Genomic DNA, 20,165 nt, shown 5'->3' on the forward strand with positions numbered 1-20,165 from the left:
GGAAATGATATGGAAGGGTATTGATTGAGAGGGTGAAGGCATGTACAGAGCATAAACTGGGAAAGAGCAGTGTGGCTTCAGAAGTGGTAGAGGATGTATGGATCAGGTGTTTGCTTTGAAGAATGTATATGAGAAATACTTAGAAAAACAAATGGATTTGTGTGTAGCGTTTATGGATCTGGAGAAGGCATATGATACAGTTGACAGAGATGCTCTGTGGAAGGTATTAAGAGTATATGGTGTGGGAGGCAAGTTGCTAGAAGCAGTGAAAAGTTTTTATTGAGGATGTAAGGCATGTGTACGAGTAGGAATAGAGGAAAGTGATTGATTCTCAGTGAATGTTGGTTTGCGACAGGGGTGCGTGATGTCTCCATGGTTGTTTAATTTGTTTATGGATGGGCTTGTTAGAGAGGTGAATGCAAGAATTTTGGAGAGAGGGGCAAGTATGCAGTCTGTTATTGATGAGAGAGCTTGGGAAGTGAGTCGGTATTTGTTCGCTGATGATACAGCACTGGTGGCTGGTTCGGGTGAGAAACTGCAGAAACTGGTGACTGAGTTTGGTAAAGTGTGTGAAAGAAGAAAGCTGAGAGTAAATGTGAATAAGAGGTACATTTGAATGTAGAAAGACTGGAGACGGTGAAGTGTTTTAGATATCTGGGAGTTGATTTGGCAGCGAATGGAACCAAGGAAGCAGAAGTGAGTCATAGGGTGTGGGAGGAGGCGAAAGTTCTGGGAGCGTTGAAAAATGTGTGGAAGGCAAGAATGTTATCTCGTAAAGCAAAAATGGGTATGTTTGAAGGAATAGTGGTTCCGACAATGTTATATGGTTGCGAGGCGTGGGCTATAGATAGATTTGTGTAGAGGAGGATGGATGTGTTGGAACTGAGATGTTTAAGGATAATGTGTGGTGTGAAGAGGGTGTTTTGAAATGGTTTGGTCACATGGAGAGAATGAGTGAGGAAAGATTGACAAGGAGGATATATGTGTCAGAGGTGGAGGGAATGACGAGAAGTGGGAGACCAAATTGGAGGTGGAAAGATGGAGTGAAAAGATTTTGAGTGATTGGGGCCTGAACATACAGGAGGGTGAAAGGTGTGCAAGGAATGGAGTGAATTGGAACGATGTAGTATACCGGGGTCGACGTGCTGTTAGTGGATTGAACCAGGGCATGTGAAGCGTCTGGGGTAAACCATGGAAAGTTCTGTGGGGCCTCGATGTGGAAAGGGAGCTGTGGTTTCGGTGCATTATACATGACAGCTAGAGACTGGGTGTGAACAAATGTGGCCTTTGTTGTCTTTTCCTAGTGCTACTTCTCACACATGCAGGGGGAGTATGTTGCCGTTTCATGTGTGGCGGGTTGGGGACGGGAATGAATAAGGGCAGACAGTATGAATTGTGTACATGTGTATATATGTATATGTCTGTGTGTGTATATATATGTATACGTTGAGATGTATAGGTATGTATATGTGTGTGTGTGGACGTGTATGTATATACATGTGTATGTGGGTGGGTTGGGCCATTCTTTCGTGTTTCCTTGCGCTACCTCACTGACACAGGAGACAGCGACAAAGTATAATGAAATAATAAAATATAATATATATCCCTGGGGTAGGGGAAAAAGAATACTTCCAAGGCATTACCTCTGTGTCGTAAAAGGCGACTAAAAGGGGAGGGAGCAGGGGTTGGAAATCCTCCCCTCCAGTTTTTACTTTTCCAAGAGGAGGAACAGAGAAGGGGAACAAGTAAGGATTTTTCCATCTTAGGCTCAGTGCGCTGTTCTTACTGCTACCTTGCTAATGCAGGAAGTGGCAAAAATGTAAAAAAATACATGTATATCATGTACTGGACACCTAGAATAGATGTTTACGATTTACCCCTGGGAGCTGAGGATATGAGCATCGGTTCTCGCGCATGGCAGGCCGACATTCTACCACTGGACCACAAGGTGACAAAAGCTTTCCATCTGAGGCCAGCAAATGACCAATGATTTCCCCTGTCACATCTCGGTACCTGAGTGACAAAATGCCTATGCCCACACGGGTTGTAGGTAATATCAAATCAATCATTAGTACTACAGTAATGATATATATCTTTAACATATGCAGCTACACGATAGGACTGTAGTTCAAATCCTTGGTACCCAATGGTGAACCATTATCATTTACTCCATGCGTCCAGTACATGTTGAATATATAGAAACTTTAATGAGGTGCTTAGGGGTTGATTTGATGCTACTTACGACCCATGTGGGTGCGGGCATTTATGAAAGAAGTAGTGAGTGTTTGGGCAGGCTTGACACTAAGGGATCCAAATGTAAGAGTGGCAGTTGAGGATATAATTGAAGACGAGAGTGTAAAATCTCAAACAAAAAGAAAAAAAAGAATAATAGGGAAAAGCTTGTTGACAAAATTTGTAGGGAAAGAAAAACAGATATCCAGATTACATGGTTACAGAAAAAAATGTGGATATAAAAAGACGTGGGTGAGCGAGATTCAGATCAACGGCCATTGTTGGATTATGCTGATTTACCTGCAAGTACAGGAGAGACTATTGAAGGAGAATGTGTTAAAAAAGTTGGTGACTAGTCTACAATTTTGTGCTGGGTTTATGACAAAAGGTTATTACACATGTGGAAGGAGTCTGAAAAGAGGCAAGAACGAATTCTTGCTTGTGAATGTTCTTTTACATTTGATACATATTCTTCTAGAATTCACCAGGTCTTATAAGGCATCCTCACTTCTTCTTCCTTGAATTACCTCAAACCTCAGCTGTTTTCTCCACTGCTATTCTAAAGAGAGACTCTCAAATTTCGAAATACATTCACAACTTCATCATGGTTAAGGCTAAAATTACATTGGAACTAAAATGTTTTCTTAAAGACCATTTTTTTTTGCCATTTTATTTTTTTCTCCCTTTTTCATAGTTCTCAGTCTTAGGTAATATATTAGTTTGTTCATAGATGAACATGCTCCACATATACAACAACTGGAACAGCTTTTACTTCGAGAAACTAATATAAAACTGTACTCCTCGCTTACCCATTTTCCCCATATATCATGCTATTTTTATCGAGGATGTAAGGCATGTGTACGTGTAGGAAGAGAGGAAAGTGATTGGTTCTCAGTGAATGTAGGTTTGCAGCAGGGGTTTGTGATGTCTCCATGGTTGTTTAATTTGTTTATGGATGGGGTTGTTAGGGAGGTGAATGCAAGAGTTTTGGAAAGAGGGGCAAGTATGCAGTCTGTTGGGGATGAGAGAGCTTGGGAAGTGAGTCAGTTGTTGTTCGCTGATGATACAGCGCTGGTGGCTGATTCATGTGAGAAACTGCAGAAGCTGGTGACTGAGTTTGGTAAAGTGTGTGAAAGACGAAAGTTAAGAGTAAATGTGAATAAGAGCAAGGCTATTAGGTACAGTAGGGTTGAGGGTCAAGTCAATTGGGAGGTAAGTTTGAATGGAGAAAAACTGGAGGAAGTAAAGTGTTTTAGATATCTGGGAGTGGATCTGGCAGCGGATGGAACCATGGAAGCGGTAGTGAATCATAGGGTGGGGGAGGGGGCGAAAATTCTGGTAGCCTTGAAGAATGTGTGGAAGTCGAGAACATTATCTCTGAAAGCAAAAATAGGTATGTTTGAAGGAATAGTCGTTCCAACAATGTTGTATGCTTACGAGGCGTGGGCTATGGATAGAGTAGTGCGCAGGAGGGTGGATGTGCTGGAAATGAGATGTTTGAGGACAATATGTGGTGTGAGGTGGTTTGATCGAGTAAGTAATGCAAGGGTAAGAGGGATGTGTGGAAATAAAAAGAGTGTGGTTGAGAGAGCAGAAGAGGGTGTTTTGAAATTGTTTGGGCACATGGAGAGAATGAGTGAGGAAAGATTGACCAAGAGGATATAAGTGTCAGAGGTGGAGGGAACGAGGAGAAGTGGGAGACCAAATTGGAGGTGGAAAGATGGAGTGAAAAAGATTTTGAGTGATTGGGGCCTGAACATGCAGGAGGGTGAAAGGCGGGCAAGGAATAGAATGAATTGGATCGATGTGGTATACCGGGGTCGATGTGCTGTCAGTGGATTGAATCAGAGCATGTGAAGCGTCTGGGGTAAACCATGGAAAGTTGTGTGGGGCCTGGATGTGGAAAGGGAGCTGTGGTTTCGAGCATTATTGCATGACAGCTAGAGACTGAGTGTAAACGAATGGGGCCTTTGTTGTCTTTTCCTAGCGCTACCTCGCACACATGAGGGGGAGGGGGATATTATTTCCATGTATGGTGAGGTGGCGATGGGAATGAATAAAGGCAGACAGTGTGAATTGTGTGCATGTGTATATATGTACATGTCTGTGTGTGTGTATATATATGTGTACATTGAGATGTATGGGTATGTATATTTGCGTGTGGGGACGTGTATGTATATACATGTGTATGGGGGTGGGTTGGGCCATTTCTTTCGTCTGTTTCCTTTCGCTACCTCGCAAACGCAGGAGACAGCGACAAAGCAAAATAAATAAATATATATCATGCTATACCCTTTTCCTTGAGATTATTGATCATCTATGGTAACAAGTCACAGCTCTGTCAACTTCCACATATTTTTCAAGTCACCTAATCACATCACCATTTCCACTCAACTGTGTATAACTTTCTTTGTAGGGACACTTGAAAGCAATCAACAATCTCCTTTCCAAATCACTTTTGTGTGAACCTCAGGGCAGCATTTACTTCTTTCATGTTTTGGAATTTCTCCTTTACCTGCTATACTTTAAGTATGTGCAGATAACCAAGTGGTGGGGCTCTATGAATATAACCACAAAAAAGTGAACTGTTGGTGACAGGTTTTGACTCTAAAGAAAAATGACACATGTCCACCCAATATATTTTGTCTAATTAATGATTATACATCAGATGAACCACTATGAGCTTCCCATACAGTATAAGCACAACTGCCGCATCATTCAGAAAAGAGAATCATTCATCATTGACAATCGTATACAACACATTTACATAAATGAGAACCAAGTGTTCATTTTCTACATGGGCCACATAAATAGTGAGGGTGTACATGGTCTTAGCAATATCCTTAACACCTGATAAATGATTCTTTGGTTGGTGGATGTAGCTGGACGTTGTGGGCATTAATCCTGGTAGTTGTTAGCCTAAAGGCCTAACAACCAACAACCTAACCCTTTCCCACTTCCAGTCTGTCCTGTATGAAAATTGGAGCAAGGAAATATTGAGGGGACACCCATTAAAAGAGCCAGCAGAGGAAGAGGGAGTCTCTGGCTCATCAGCGACAGCAGCAGTAAGGGTCGGTAGGGGAGACAGAGTCTGTCAGCAGCTAAGGAACCTTACCTTCACACACCTACAAGACCCCTCTTACTCCTCTTCATAACTCTCACCATCGCTGGGATGACGTTCACTGGAGAAATCTTGATCACAAGATATACAGGAAGATGTGCCCACATGGTCAAATTTTGTTAAAAGACAAGTTGGAAATACTGAAGACTCTGAGTGACAAAGTTTTCAATAGAAATCCTGGAAAAGTATGTTACTCTGTTGTATCATGAACCAATTATGCATCACATACACAATTTCACTCCAGCTTACATTATCTTGGGGCACATCTTTTAGTAAATAGTAATGAAGATTTTCATCAACAAGAACAACATTGTTGATCGGTTCAATATCAGGCTGTTAAAATGTACATTTCAAAGTAAACTAACCAATGTTCATTCAAATGTGGAGCTTTGACTACATCAACACACAGGATTCATTCCTCACAGTACATTCACAAATTACTTTTCAAAGTCTGATGGAATCTCTCCACATCTCCTTGGCACTTGACATCTTATGTGTTTTATGTAGCCCTTTTGATATTTTCTTAAACATTCCTAAAGTGAAATTACTGTATAATTTCAGGCATACCCACCCAGAAGAAATATTTCGCCAACTCTCTTACAATATTTTTGGAATGTATGCTACATAATGGCACTGCTTCTGGAAATCTGGTAGATGCACACATTATTGTCAATAAATACTGATTTCCTTTACGTGTTTTTGGTAGAGAACCTTCACAATTAATTACAATTTTGCCGAAAGGTTTACAAAAAGCAGAAATTGGCTGCAAACGTGGTGGCTGTATAGTCTGGTTGGGTTTACCTACTCTCTGACATAATTCACAAGTCTTATAATACTGGGATGCATCTTTTTTCATATTTGGTCAATAGAAATGAGTTAATACTATATCATTTGTCTTCCTAACTCCCAAATGTCCAGACAAACAAGAACTATGAGATAAAGCAAGAACATGCACCCTATAATTCTTTGGAACAACAATCTGCTTTCTTACCTCCCACTGATCAGATGCTGGAACACAGCAGGCCTCCACTTTCTCATTAACACACCATTTTGTACATAAAATCCAACTGGCACATTACTCTCTCCCATTTCTAGCACCTTCACTCCAACATTCTCTCAAACTCTCTTCACCCTTCTGTAACTGTTGTATAATGAAATTATTCAACTAAATCATATTTAACTTCTCTCTTTAACATTGACCTTGTCACAACACAAGCTGGTTAAACAATCTCATTACACTGTACATTACTATTAGTCTGATTCTTTACATTTTATGTCATGTGGTTCACCTTTACAATGGTATCTACATCAAATGGATTACTACTCATAATAGGGATCTGGGACAAATTTGTCGGTCAAATAATTCCCCAATAGCATGTGTACTCAGGGCATAAGAAATTCCTCAATATACCAACTTTTACATGGCTACTCACAAATCCACTCTCAAGATTTATATTATGCAAGAGGATTGGCTTGCCTAACCATAACACTTTTACATTTATTTTTTCCCCAGGGTAAAACTCCTCTGTCCACTCGAGTATATCTTTCAGAATTACACTCTGACTTGCTCCAGTGTCTCTCAATATTAAAATTTTCTTCTCAGGACTACCTTTAATCCCAACCTTTCCATCAATAATAAGTGGCTGGCTCATGAATTGCACATTTTGGTTTATTCACAGAATACTCATTACTTCTTACCTCACTAATATCCTGTTTCTGTCCTCAAGCAACAGTTAATCCTATAGACTTTGGGGATTTTTTACACTGATATTTAGCATGACCAAATTCTCCACATCCCAAACATTTCATTGGTGGTCTTTCCTTATACTAACATAAGAGTTATGACTAAACTGAGGTCTTGAATACCTGTATTGTGTTTGTCTGTAGAATCTATCCCCAACATTGTTTTGTGGCTTATTGTGTTTGTCTTTAGAATCTATCCCCAACATTGTTTTGTGGCTCATAGTTAGCTGATCTTCCACAAAATAATGTTGACTAGGCTGTTTAACATTTGAATAGTGTGGATATTTATAAGGTTTGTCTTAATTTTGCCTGTTACTTTCTTATCATACTTTGTTTCCTTGTTAATTCTTTCTTACAATATTTGTTAGCTAATTCTAACTGGTCAGCCATCCTGGCTGCTTCTGTTACATTTTTCACCCTACTCTTGCATATTTCATAATATATTTCAGGTTGTATACCACTTTTGAACTGTTCCAGCAAAATTAGTTATCTCTGTTCCTCCTTTGTCTCCACTTCCTCAGACTTACACCACCTATTGAATGTCATTCCATACTCTCTATCCATCTCAAGATGAGTTCATCCACTAATTTTCTTGACATCCCTAAACCTTCTTCTGCACACTTCTACGTCCAATTCCACAGTTTTTAATACTACTTCCTTAGCAGCCTTATAATCTACTGATTCCATTATACTAAGACATGCATATGCCTCTCTAGCCTTACCCTTAAATTTACTATGCACCAACATAGCCCAGTCAATTTCATCCCATTCTTTAATAGTTGCAAGTTTTTTAAACTGAATAAAGAAGTCCTCAGCTTCTATAAACTCAGGTAACTGACTTACTCTATCATCTTTACCTCCATTTTTTCTTCTTAAACGTGTTCTCTCTATTCCTAATTGCCTAAGTCTTACCTCTTTATCTGCCTGAGTTCTCTCTTTTTCTGTCTTTACTCTTTCTTCTACCTTAATTCTTTTTTTCTACCTCTAGATGCATGTTCTTAAGTTCAAATTTTAACCTCAATCTCTCCATGACCACTTTTTCACTAATCTGTCCCACATCAATACTATTTTCAACATCGTCAAACTCACAAGGACACTAACTGATCAATTAATTCTCTCTGCATATCGCTTTTAACATGTGTCCTCAGAGAAATTCCATAATTAGCTGCTACTTGATATAATTAATCTTTATTACACTGGTACATTAAATGTATATCCTGGGTTTCAATAAACTTCTAAACTTCATCTGCCATGCTTAAACAAATGTCTATACAAGTATGAACACTTAGTTGTTTAGAGAAATTTTTTCCATATATTACAAGAGAACACAGTAGAGAACTAACGTATAACACTTCGGTAAACAACTTAAATTACATACACTTGGTTGCAGCTCCCAGCACACATGGTTTCACATCCTGGATGGTTGGTTTCACATCATCCTTCCTGGACAGTAGGTTTCACATATTCAACTCCCGGACAGCAGGCCCCCCCATGTTACGTGCCTCATCCCTTTACTTTAAAGAGTGTATAATCAGCCCATAGGCTCATTAAAACAGCTCTGAAATAATGGCTTCTGCAAACAGAGATATTTGGGCTACACACTGATTCCCTTGCCATTTGGCTAACATCTGACAGCTAACGGCCGTTAGATATATATATATATATATATATATATATATATATATATATATATATATATATATATATATATATATATATATATATTTTGCTTTATTGCTGTCTCCCGCGTTAGCGAGGTAGCACAAGGAAACAGACGAAAGAATGGCCCAACCCGCCCACATACACGTGTATATACATACATGTCCACACACGCACAATATACATACCTATACATCTCAATGTACACATATATATACACACACAGACATATACATATATACACATGTACATAATTCATACTGTCTGCCTTTATTTGTTCCCATCGCCACCTCGCCACACATGGAATAACAACCCCCTCCCCCCTCATGTGTGCGAGGTAGCACTAGGAAAAACACCAAAGGCCCCATTCGTTCACACTCAGTCTCTAGCTGTCATGTAATAATGCACTGAAACCACAGCTCCCTTTCCACATCCATGCCCCACACACTGGTTTACCCCAGACGCTTCACATGCCCTGGTTCAATCCATTGACAGCACGTCGACCCCGGTATACCACATCGTTCCAATTCACTCTCTTCCTTGCACGCCTTTCACACTCCTGCATGTTCAGGCCCCGATCACTCAGAATCTTTTTCACTCCATCTTTCCACCTCCAATTTGGTCTCTCACTCCTCCTCGTTCCCTCCACCTCTGACACATATATCCTCTTGGTCAATCTTTCCCCACTCATTCTCTCCATGTGACCAAACCATTTCAAAACACCCTCTTCTGCTCTCTCAACCACACTCTTTTTATTTCCACACATCTCTCTCACCCTTACATTACTTACTCGATCAAACCACCTCACACCACATATTGTCCTCAAACATCTCATTTCCAGCACATCCACCCTCCTGCGCACAACTTTATCCATAGCCCATGCCTCGCAACCATACAACATTGTTGGAACCACTATTCCTTCAAACATACCCATTTTGCTTTCCGAGATAATGTTCTCGACTTCCACACATTCTTCAAGGCTCCCAGAATTTTCGCCCCCTGCCCCACCCTATGATGCACTTCTGCTTCCATGGTTCCATCCGCTGCCAGATCCACTCCCAGATATCTTAAAGACTTCACTTCCTCCAGCTTTTCTCCATTCAAACTTACCTCCCAATTGACTTGACCCTCAACCCTACTGTACCTAATAACCTTGCTCTTATTCACATTTACTCTTAACTTTCTTCTTTCACACACTTTACCAAACTCAGTCACCAGCTTCATTCACACTGTCTCTAGCTGTCATGTAATAATGCACAGAAACCACAGCTCCCTTTCTGCATCTAGGCCCCACACAACTTTCCATGGTTTACCCCAGACGCTTCACATGCCCTGGTTCAATCCATTAACAGCACGTCGACCCCGGTATGCCACATCGTTCCAATTCACTCTATTCCTTGCATGCCTTTCACCCTCCTGCATGTTCAGGCCCCGATCACTCAAAATCTTTTTCACTCCATCCTTCCACCTCCAATTTGGTCTCCCACTTCTCCTCGTTCCCTCCACCTCTGACACATACTTCCTCTTGGTCAATCTTTCCTCACTCATTCTCTCCATGTGACCAAACCATTTCAAAACACCCTCTTCTGCTCTCTCAACCACACTCTTTTTATTACCACACATCTATCTTACCCTACTATTACTTACTCAATCAAACCATCTCACACCACATATTGTCCTCAGACATCTCATTTCCAGCACATCCACCCTCCTCTGCACAACTCCATCGATAGCCCACGCCTCGCAACCATATAACATTGTTGGAACCACTATTCCTTCAAACATACCCATTTTGCTTTCCGAGATAATGTTCTCGACTTCCACACATTCTTCAACGCTCCCAGAACTTTCGCCCCCTCCCCCACCCTATGATTCACTTCCGCTTCCATGGTTCCATCCGCTGCCAAATCCACTCCCAGATATCTAAAACACTTCACTTCCTCCAGCTTTTCTCCATTCAAACTTACCTCCCAATTGACTTGTCCCTCAACCCTACTGTACCTAATAACCTTGCTCTTATTCACATTTACTCTTAACTTTCTTCTTTCACACACTTTACCAAACTCAGTCACCAGCTTCTGCAGTTTCTCACACGAATCAGCCACCAGCGCTGTATCATCAGCGAACAACGACTGACTCACTTCCCAGGCTCTCATCCACAACAGACTGCATACTTGCCCCTCTTTCCAAAACTCTTGCATTCACCTCCCTAACAACTCCATCCATAAACAAATTAAACAACCATGGAGACATCACACACCGCTGCCGCAAACCTACATTCACTGAGAACCAATCACTTTCCTCTCTTCCTACACGAACACATGCCTTACATCCTCGATAAAAACTTTTCACTGCTTCTAACACCTTGCCTCCCACACCATATATTCTTAATACCTTCCACAGAGCATCTCTATCAACTCTATCATATGCCTTCTCCAGATCCATAAATGCCACATACAAAACCATTTGCTTTTCTAAGTATTTCTCACATACATTCTTCAAAGCAAACATCTGATCCACACATCCTCTACCACTTCTGAAACCACACTGCTCTTCCCCAATCTGATGCTCTGTACATGCCTTCACCCTCTCAATCAATACCCTCCCATATAATTTACCAGGAATACTCAAAAAACTTATACCTCTGTAATTTGAGCACTCACTTTTATCCCCTTTGCCTTTGTACAATGGCACTATGCAAGCATTCCGCCAATCCCCAAGCACCTCACCATGAGACATACATACATTAAATAACCTTACCAACCACTCAACAATACAGTCACCCCCTTTTTTAATAAATTCTACTGCAATATCATCCAAACCCGCTGCCTTGCCGGCTTTCATTTTCCGCAAAGCTTTTACTACCTCTTCTCTGTTTACCAAATCATTTTCCCTAACCCTCTCACTTTGCACACCACCTCGACCAAAACACCCTATATCTGCCACTCTTATCAAACACATTCAACAAACCTTCAAAATACTCACTCCATCTCCTTCTCACATCACCACTACTTGTTATCACCTCCCCATTAGCCCCCTTCACTGAAGTTCCCATTTGCTCCCTTGTCTTACGCACTTTATTTACCTCCTTCCAAAACATCTTTTTAATCTCCCTAAAATTCAATGATACTCTCTCACCCCAACTCTCATTTGCCCTCTTTTTCACCTCTTGCACCGTTTTCTTGACCTCCTGCCTCTTTGTTTTATACATCTCCCACTCAATTGCATTATTTCCCTGCAAAAATCGTCCAAATGCCTCTCTGTTCTCTTTCGCTAATAATCTTACTTCTTCATCCCACCACTCACTACCCTTTCTAATCTGTGGCCTGATATTGTAAATATTTCATAAGTATTGTACCAAGTGTGGGGTTAGTTCATGTGTTCGGTTCGTTTCGCATAAACATTAATAGTCCTTCATATTTGTTTACATGCATGGGTCATATATATTGTATGGGTCATATATACTGTATGGGTCATATACACTGTATGAGTCATATACATTGTAGGTATAGGCCAGTAAACATTGTATGGGTCATATATAATGTATGGGTCATATACATTGTATGGGTCATATACAGTGTATGGGTCATATATACATAGTTAGTGGATGAAGTCTGGAGGTTACCTTGAACACCTGAAGGAGTTTATCTGGTTTAGTGGTTACGATTTGACGTTGACGGCCTTAATGACCCCGGCAACCAACCAAATTGACCCAGGCAACCAAATATAATGACCCTGGCAACCAACCATAATGACCACGGCAGCCAACCAGAATGACCCTGGCAAACAACCATAATGGCTCAGGCAAACAACCATAATGACCCTGGCAACCAACCATAATGACTCTGGTAACCAACCATAATGACCCTGGCAACCAACCATAATGACCCTAGCAACCAACCATAATGACCACGGCAACCAAATATAATGACCCTGGCAACCAACCATAATGACCCTGGCAATCAACCATAATGACCCTGCAACCAACCATAATGATTACGGCAACCAAATATAATGACCCTGGCAACCAACCATGACAGACCCTGGCATTTAACCATAATGACCCTGGCAACCAAATATAATGACCCTGGCAACCAACCATAATGACCACGGCAGCCAACCAGAATGACCCTGGCAAACAACCATAATGGCTCAGGCAAACAACCATAATGACCCTGGCAACCAACCATAATGACCCTGACAACCAACCATAATGACCCTGGCAACCCACCATAATGACCCTGACAACCAACTATAATGACCCTGGCAACCAACCATAATGACCCTGACAACCAACCATAATGACCCTGGCAACCAACCATAATGACCCTGACACCCAACCATAATGACCCTGGCAACCAACCATAATGACCCTGACAACCAACCATAATGACCCGTGGCAACCAACCATAATGACCCTGAAAACCAATCACAATGACCCTGGCAACCAACCATAATGACCTAGGCAACCAACCATAATGACCCTGACAACCAACCATAATGACCCTGACAACCAACCATAATGACCCAGGCAACCAACCATAATGACTCTGGCAACCAACCATAATGACCCTGGCAACCAAGCATAATGACCTCGGCAACCAACCATAATGACCCTGGCAACCAACCATAATAACCCTGACAACCAACCATAATGACCCTGACAACCAACCGTAATGACCCTGACAACCAACCATAATGACCCTGGTAACCAACCATACTGACCCTGACAACCAACCGTAATGACCCTGACAACCAACCATAATGACCCTGGTAACCAACCATACTGACCCTGACAACCAACCATAATGACCCTAGCAACCAACCATAATGACCCTGGCAACGAACCATAATGACCCTAGTAACCAACCATAATGACCCTGGCAACGAACCATAATGACCCTGGCAACGAACCATAATGACCCTGGTAACCAACCATACTGACCATGGCAACCAATCAACCATAATGACCCTGACAACCAACCGTAATGACCCTTGCAACCAACCATAATGACCCTGGTAACCAACCATAATGACCCTGGCAACCAACCATAATGACCCTGACAACCAACCGTAATGACCCTTGCAACCAACCATAAGGACCCTGGTAACCAACCATAATGACCCTGGCAACCAACCATAATGACCCTGACAACCAACCGTAATGACCCTTGCAACCAACCATAATGACCCTGGCAACCAACCATAATGACCCTGACAACCAACCATAATGACCCTGGTAACCAACCATAATGACCCTTGCAACCAACCATAATGACCCTGACAACCAACCATAATGACCGTGGCAACCAACCATAATGACCCTGACAACCAACCATAATGACCCTGACAACCAACCATAATGACCCTTGCAACAACCATAATATATATATATATATATATATATATATATATATATATATATATATATATATATATATATGCGTAAGACAAGGGAGCAAATGGGAACTTCAGAGAAGGGCGCAAATGGGAAGGTGATAACAAGTAGTGGTGATGTGAGAAGGAGATGGAGTGAGTATTTTGAAGGTTTGTTGAATGTGTTTGATGATAGAGTGGCAGATATAGGGTGTTTTGGTCGAGGTGGTGTGCAAAGGGCGAGGGTTAGGGAAAATGAGTTGGTAAACAGAGAAGAGGTAGTAAAAGCTTTGCGGAAGATGAAAGCCGGCAAGGCAGCAGGTTTGGATGGTATTGCAGTGGAATTTATTAAAAAAGGGGGTGACTGTATTGTTGACTGGTTGGTAAGGTTATTTAATGTATGTATGACTCATGGTGAGGTGCCTGAGGATTGGCGGAATGCGTGCATAGTGCCATTGTACAAAGGCAAAGGGGATAAGAGTGAGTGCTCAAATTACAGAGGTATAAGTTTGTTGAGTATTCCTGGCAAATTATATGGAAGGGTATTGATTGAGAGGGTGAAGGCATGTACAGAGCATCAGATTGGGGAAGAGCAGTGTGGTTTCAGAAGTGGTAGAGGATGTGTGGATCAGGTGTTTGCTTTGAGGAATGTATGTGAGAAATACTTAGAAAAGCAAATGGATTTGTATGTAGCATTTATGGATCTGGAGAAGGCATATGATAGAGTTGATAGAGATGCTCTGTGGAAGGTATTAAGAATATATGGTGTGGGAGGCAAGTTGTTAGAAGCAGTGAAAAGTTTTTATCGAGGATGTAAGGCATGTGTACGTGTAGGAAGAGAGGAAAGTGATTGGTTCTCAGTGAATGTAGGTTTGCGGCAGGGGTGTGTGATGTCTCCATGGTTGTTTAATTTGTTTATGGATGGGGTTGTTAGGGAGGTGAATGCAAGAGTTTTGGAAAGAGGGGCAAGTATGAAGTCTGTTGGGGATGAGAGAGCTTGGGAAGTGAGTCAGTTGTTGTTCGCTGATGATACAGCGCTGGTGGCTGATTCATGTGAGAAACTGCAGAAGCTGGTGACTGAGTTTGGTAAAGTGTGTGAAAGAAGAAAGTTAAGAGTAAATGTGAATAAGAGCAAGGTTATTAGGTACAGTAGGGTTGAGGGTCAATTCAATTGGGAGGTGAGTTTGAATGGAGAAAAACTGGAGGAAGTGAAGTGTTTTAGATATCTGGGAGTGGATCTGGCAGCAGATGGAAACATGGAAGCGGAAGTGGATCATAGGGTGGGGGAGGGGGCGAAAATTCTGGGGGCCTTGAAGAATGTGTGGAAGTCGAGAACATTATCTCGGAAAGCAAAAATGGGTATGTTTGAAGGAATAGTGGTTCCAACAATGTTGTATGGTTGCGAGGCGTGGGCTATGGATAGAGTTGTGCGCAGGAGGATGGATGTGCTGGTAATGAGATGTTTGAGGACAATGTGTGGTGTGAGGTGGTTTGATCGAGTATGTAACGTAAGGGTAAGAGAGATGTGTGGAAATAAAAAGAGCGTGGTTGAGAGAGCAGAAGAGGGTGTTTTGAAATGGAGTGGTCACATGGAGAGAATGAGTGAGGAAAGATTGACCAAGAGGATATATGTGTCGGAGGTGGAGGGAACGAGAAGAGGGAGACCAAATTGGAGGTGGAAAGATGGAGTGAAAAAGATTTTGTGTGATCGAGGCCTGAACATGCAGGAGGGTGAAAGGAGGGCAAAGAATAGAGTGAATTGGAGCGATGTGGTATACCGGGGTTGACGTGCTGTCAGTGGATTGAATCAAGGCATGTGTATGGGGGTGGGTTGGGCCATTTCTTTCGTCTGTTTCCTTGCGCTACCTCGCAAACGCGGGAGACAGCGACAAAGCAAAAAAGAAAAAAAAAAGAAATATATATATATATATATATATATATATACACTTTTCTTTCTTGTAAAGCTGGTCAAATACCAAACACTGTGGTAAAAAGTTATAAAAATATATTTACAATAGCAAAAATAAACATGTGCTCAACATAAAAATACCACTTTACATAATACATTAATCTCCCTCTACTTTATTTTATTTAACAAATCTTAAGCAAATATACTGGCCTTATTGTATAACATAAGTATTTGAAATAACTGAGATGTGTACAGATTAACTTGTATAGATTTACCCAACAGGATTTTAACGTCTTACTCAAAGGCCATTCCTAGAGAGAAAGATTAGCAGATTGTAAACATTCAACACTTTTCTAGTCTTGTATACAAGTACTTCCAGTTATTTTATTTTGTCTTTCATATTCTTTGTCCCTCCTTAAGTTTATTATTGATTTATTTATTTACAACAGGACGGCACAACGCGTTGCCCAGACTTTATTTCCATATTCCCCTGAATAGTAGTTTTTTCCATAGTAACGACAACTATATTCACTTTGGCATTCCCAGGCCATATGGCGACACCTACTGCATTTGTAACACAAAATAGGCTGTACAATGAACTTTGCAATTCTCTTATATCCTATTCCACAGATGAATATCTCTGTAACGTCTCCCTTCATCAAGGCTACCACTTGTTTCTTCTTTTCATCCCGTATTTCATGCCGCTTTGCCCATACGAATCGTATATCATCAAGAAGGAAATCAGGATCCAGTATAACCGGATACATGAGTATAATCATCCTGATGTGTTGTTCTTTGTCTTGGATATCGTTAATATCATCTCAAACCCTGTCGCGCTTCATCCCCAACCACAGTCAAATAGGAATTATTACGACCTTCTCTAAGCAGTTCAAACTTTTTATGCTGCCTTCCCAGCTTAGCAGCCTACAGCAACCGCTCATAGAATGCCATGCGTAAGTCACTTGAAAAGTTCAACCTCCTCCTACCTGAGCTGTTTCCTTGACCCTGGTTGCTCGTCACATTGGTTCTGTCACCAGGATTCTTTCGACCAACCTGCTGCGTTCGGTTCCCAGTTGGAATTATTCTTTCTGCGCTCTTCTAAGTATGTAGTCTTTTTCTTCCTGCCGTTCTGGATCTCGTCACTACTACTTCCTTCATTATGCTTCACTAGCTCTCGCCTCCGCTTTTTTTCCTTCCTACTAATTACCTCTTGAAAACAGTCTATCACCTCCATTGTTGTCGGTCGCAGATTATCTGCTACAGATTCGGTACTTGAGAGCTGCAGGTCGCCGTCTAGGCAGCTTATTAGTGCAATCTTTTCTTGCTTAGTCAAACTTTTCTCGTGTTTCTGCCCATCATTTGCCCCAGACATGGTGCAAAGCTTAGACAGCCGTCGGTGAAAATCGAAACTTGCTACAGAGCGAAAGGTGAGTAACGTCTGACCAGCTTCCATGAGTCGAGGGACGTTGGAATGCAAAGAATCGTTCATGTGGAGTGGTGTTTGTAGATGTACACTAAATAGATCTTAACGAGGGTAAGCACTAGTTCCCAGTGATTGTCAGGCAAGTTAGGAGACTTGAGAGCTAACTTGACTGCCTTCCATACGATACCATTGAATCTCTCTATCAATCCAATGCCTGTTGGGTGGTACTTAGTAGTACGACTGGTTGCAATTCCCTTTTCAGAGAAGTATGTTTTGAGATCTTTAGACATAAAGAAGGTACCATGATCAGAGTGAACGTAATTTGGCATTCCACACAGGATGAAAATCTGCTCCAGACATCTAATCACAGTGGCAATATTCGTGTTGGGACATGGAAAGGTAAACGTAAATACTCATCAACAACCGTAATCAGATAAGGGTTACGTGATGCTGTAGGTAAAGGTTCATTGAAGTCAATAATGAGTCGCACCAGAGGTTGTGTCGCCTTTATGAGGGTCCCTTCTGTAGGTCGGTAGAACTGAGGCTTTAATTCGCACAAATCCTGCAGCAGGAAGTACAAGTCCTCTTGACATCCTCTGTAGAAAAGTGAAGATTCTTCGACCTCACAAAATGCAGCAGTCGGGTCACTCCAGGATGACAAAGTCCATTATGGAGATAAGTGAGTGTAGAAGAGGAGAAAGCCGAGCAACAGAAAACCCGAGTAAGATGTCAGGAACCACATTTTCTTTCCCCGGCCGATACTGTATCGTGTAACTAAAGGCTGCAAGTTCCATTCTTTATTCATGTATCTTGTTATTCTTTGTACGTTTTCTGTTGTCGAGCATGAATGCCACATAGCGTTCTTCAGTAACGAGAAAAAGGTGACGCAGGGCTAAGTAGTGGCTCCTCTGACACTGATTCTACGATGGCATTGGCCTCTTTTCTACAGTGTGATAAAGCAGCTCACTCCCTTGTAGAGTCCCGGACATAAAGGCAACAGGTCGGCCACCTTGGCCGAGTACTGTAGAAATAGCTACATCAGATGCATCACAATTTCAAAAGGCAAGTTTTCATCCACTGAGTGAAGGGTGACTTCATCGAGTTCCTTGAGTTGATTAAATGCATTCAGTGCCCTTCCATTCAGTGGAAACTTCCTCATATTTTACCAGTTGTTGTATTGTGTCTGAAAAGTCTTGAACGCACTTGTCATAGTATACAAACATCCCGAGTGTTTTTCAAGATCCCAGATCTGCCGGTGGAAGAAACTCATGTAATAGACGGAGCCTATTCGCTAGATCTGGCCTTATGACTTCATTCCCCACACAGTAACCAAGAACACTGATGGATTGTACAGACTTGACAATCTGGATTCATTAAGTGTTGTCTTTGAGTGACAACCTTAAGATGGTGTTGCACATTCCGATCATGCTCGTGTGTATGCCTAGCAGTTGTGATGTCAAGATAAGGGAAGGCACCTTGTAGTTAGTTTTTCCTGCCGACCTAACTTGCCCATAGCTCGCTGAAAAGCAGCTACCCCATTTGTGGCCCCCAGATGGAATCCTACAAAATTGGTACAGACGTCCGTCCATTGGCTTTAAAAGCAGTATAGTTCCTTTCTGACTCCTTTAGTGGTATTTGATGGTAAGCACTTTTCAGGTCAAAGTAGAGGACATTGTATTCAATAAGGTCATTCACCTTCTCCTCAAAACCTTGGCAATGGGTACAATCCAACTCTGTATACTGATTCATTGACTGTGAAGTCAACACACATCCTATTCTTATGTCGATTAATGGGATCCTTCACAACTACAAGCTGAGCTCGCCATGGAGATAAGGTTGTTCCAGTTATGCCTTCTGCGAGTAACCTGTTAATTTCGTCTTCGGTAAATTCATGGAAATCCTTACTAGAACGTCTTGATTTGGTAGTAATTGGTTTACAGTTAGGTGACAAATCAGGAAAGAGATGGCTCTTCTAGTGCTGCTGCTGTGAGTGCACAGTGAGTATAATCACCGTTTAAAGTCAGCTCAGGTCTGGGTCCACCATATTCAAATTTCACACTCAGATGCTGTCGCTGGAAGTCCTGGCCAAGTATTGCATCAGAACATAGGTTACTCAGTATACCAAGTCGTGTATGTAGCTGGATATGACTGGTTATTGAGACTGAGAAAAAGGTTTACTATAACTTATCCTGGAGAACATGTTCAAAGATTTCTGAGTCGTAGTAATGCCCTTACTGGTGGATGTACTTTTAATTTCAGTTCCCGTGCAACTTTCTCACTAATGTAGCTGTCAGTACTGTATGAATCCATAGAGCACTCACCTTCCGACCATAAACGGTTACTGAAGTTGCGGCCTGTGAAAGACCCTGAGGAATATTGGTAATCGAAACATCATGAGAGCTGAATACTGTTGCCATTGAACCTGATGGGGTTCTGGACTTGCACACTCGAGCAAAATGCCCCTTCTTTGCATGTTTCTAGCAAGTAGCCACAGATGAAGCATTTCTTTATTGCAATTTAAGTAGTAGCCACTGCAGATCTCTCAAAAGGAACCGAAGACTCGTCAGGTATGCGCCTTTCCTTAATACCAACAATGAATCCTCTTCAAGGGTTTGTGGATTCACTACATCAGCTGTATGAGTAGTCTGAGGGACGTAGGCATCAGCATTGCGTTGTGTTAATTCTAATGAATACTCCTGTCC

General features: G+C 41.6%; 1 protein-coding gene across 5 annotated transcripts in view; it reads left to right on the forward strand.

Moving 5' to 3' along the window:
- The window catches only part of LOC139754191 (uncharacterized), a 115,039-nt gene that overhangs the window by 73,585 nt on the left and 21,289 nt on the right, over positions 1 to 20,165 (forward strand). For 2 of the 5 annotated variants that reach the window (XR_011713850.1, XR_011713849.1), the window contains exon 2: positions 5,196 to 6,973. The exons of 1 other annotated variant lie outside the window; for it this stretch is intronic. The gene's annotated coding sequence lies outside the window, so the exon portion shown is untranslated. Of the gene's footprint in view, positions 1 to 5,195; positions 6,974 to 20,165 lie in introns of those variants that run through there. 2 more of the 5 variants (XR_011713848.1, XR_011713845.1) reach the window with 2 other exon arrangements.

The sequence above is a fragment of the Panulirus ornatus genome, chromosome 16 (genome assembly GCF_036320965.1).
Source record: "Panulirus ornatus isolate Po-2019 chromosome 16, ASM3632096v1, whole genome shotgun sequence".
In the NCBI taxonomy this organism is placed as follows: Eukaryota; Metazoa; Arthropoda; class Malacostraca; order Decapoda; family Palinuridae; genus Panulirus; species Panulirus ornatus.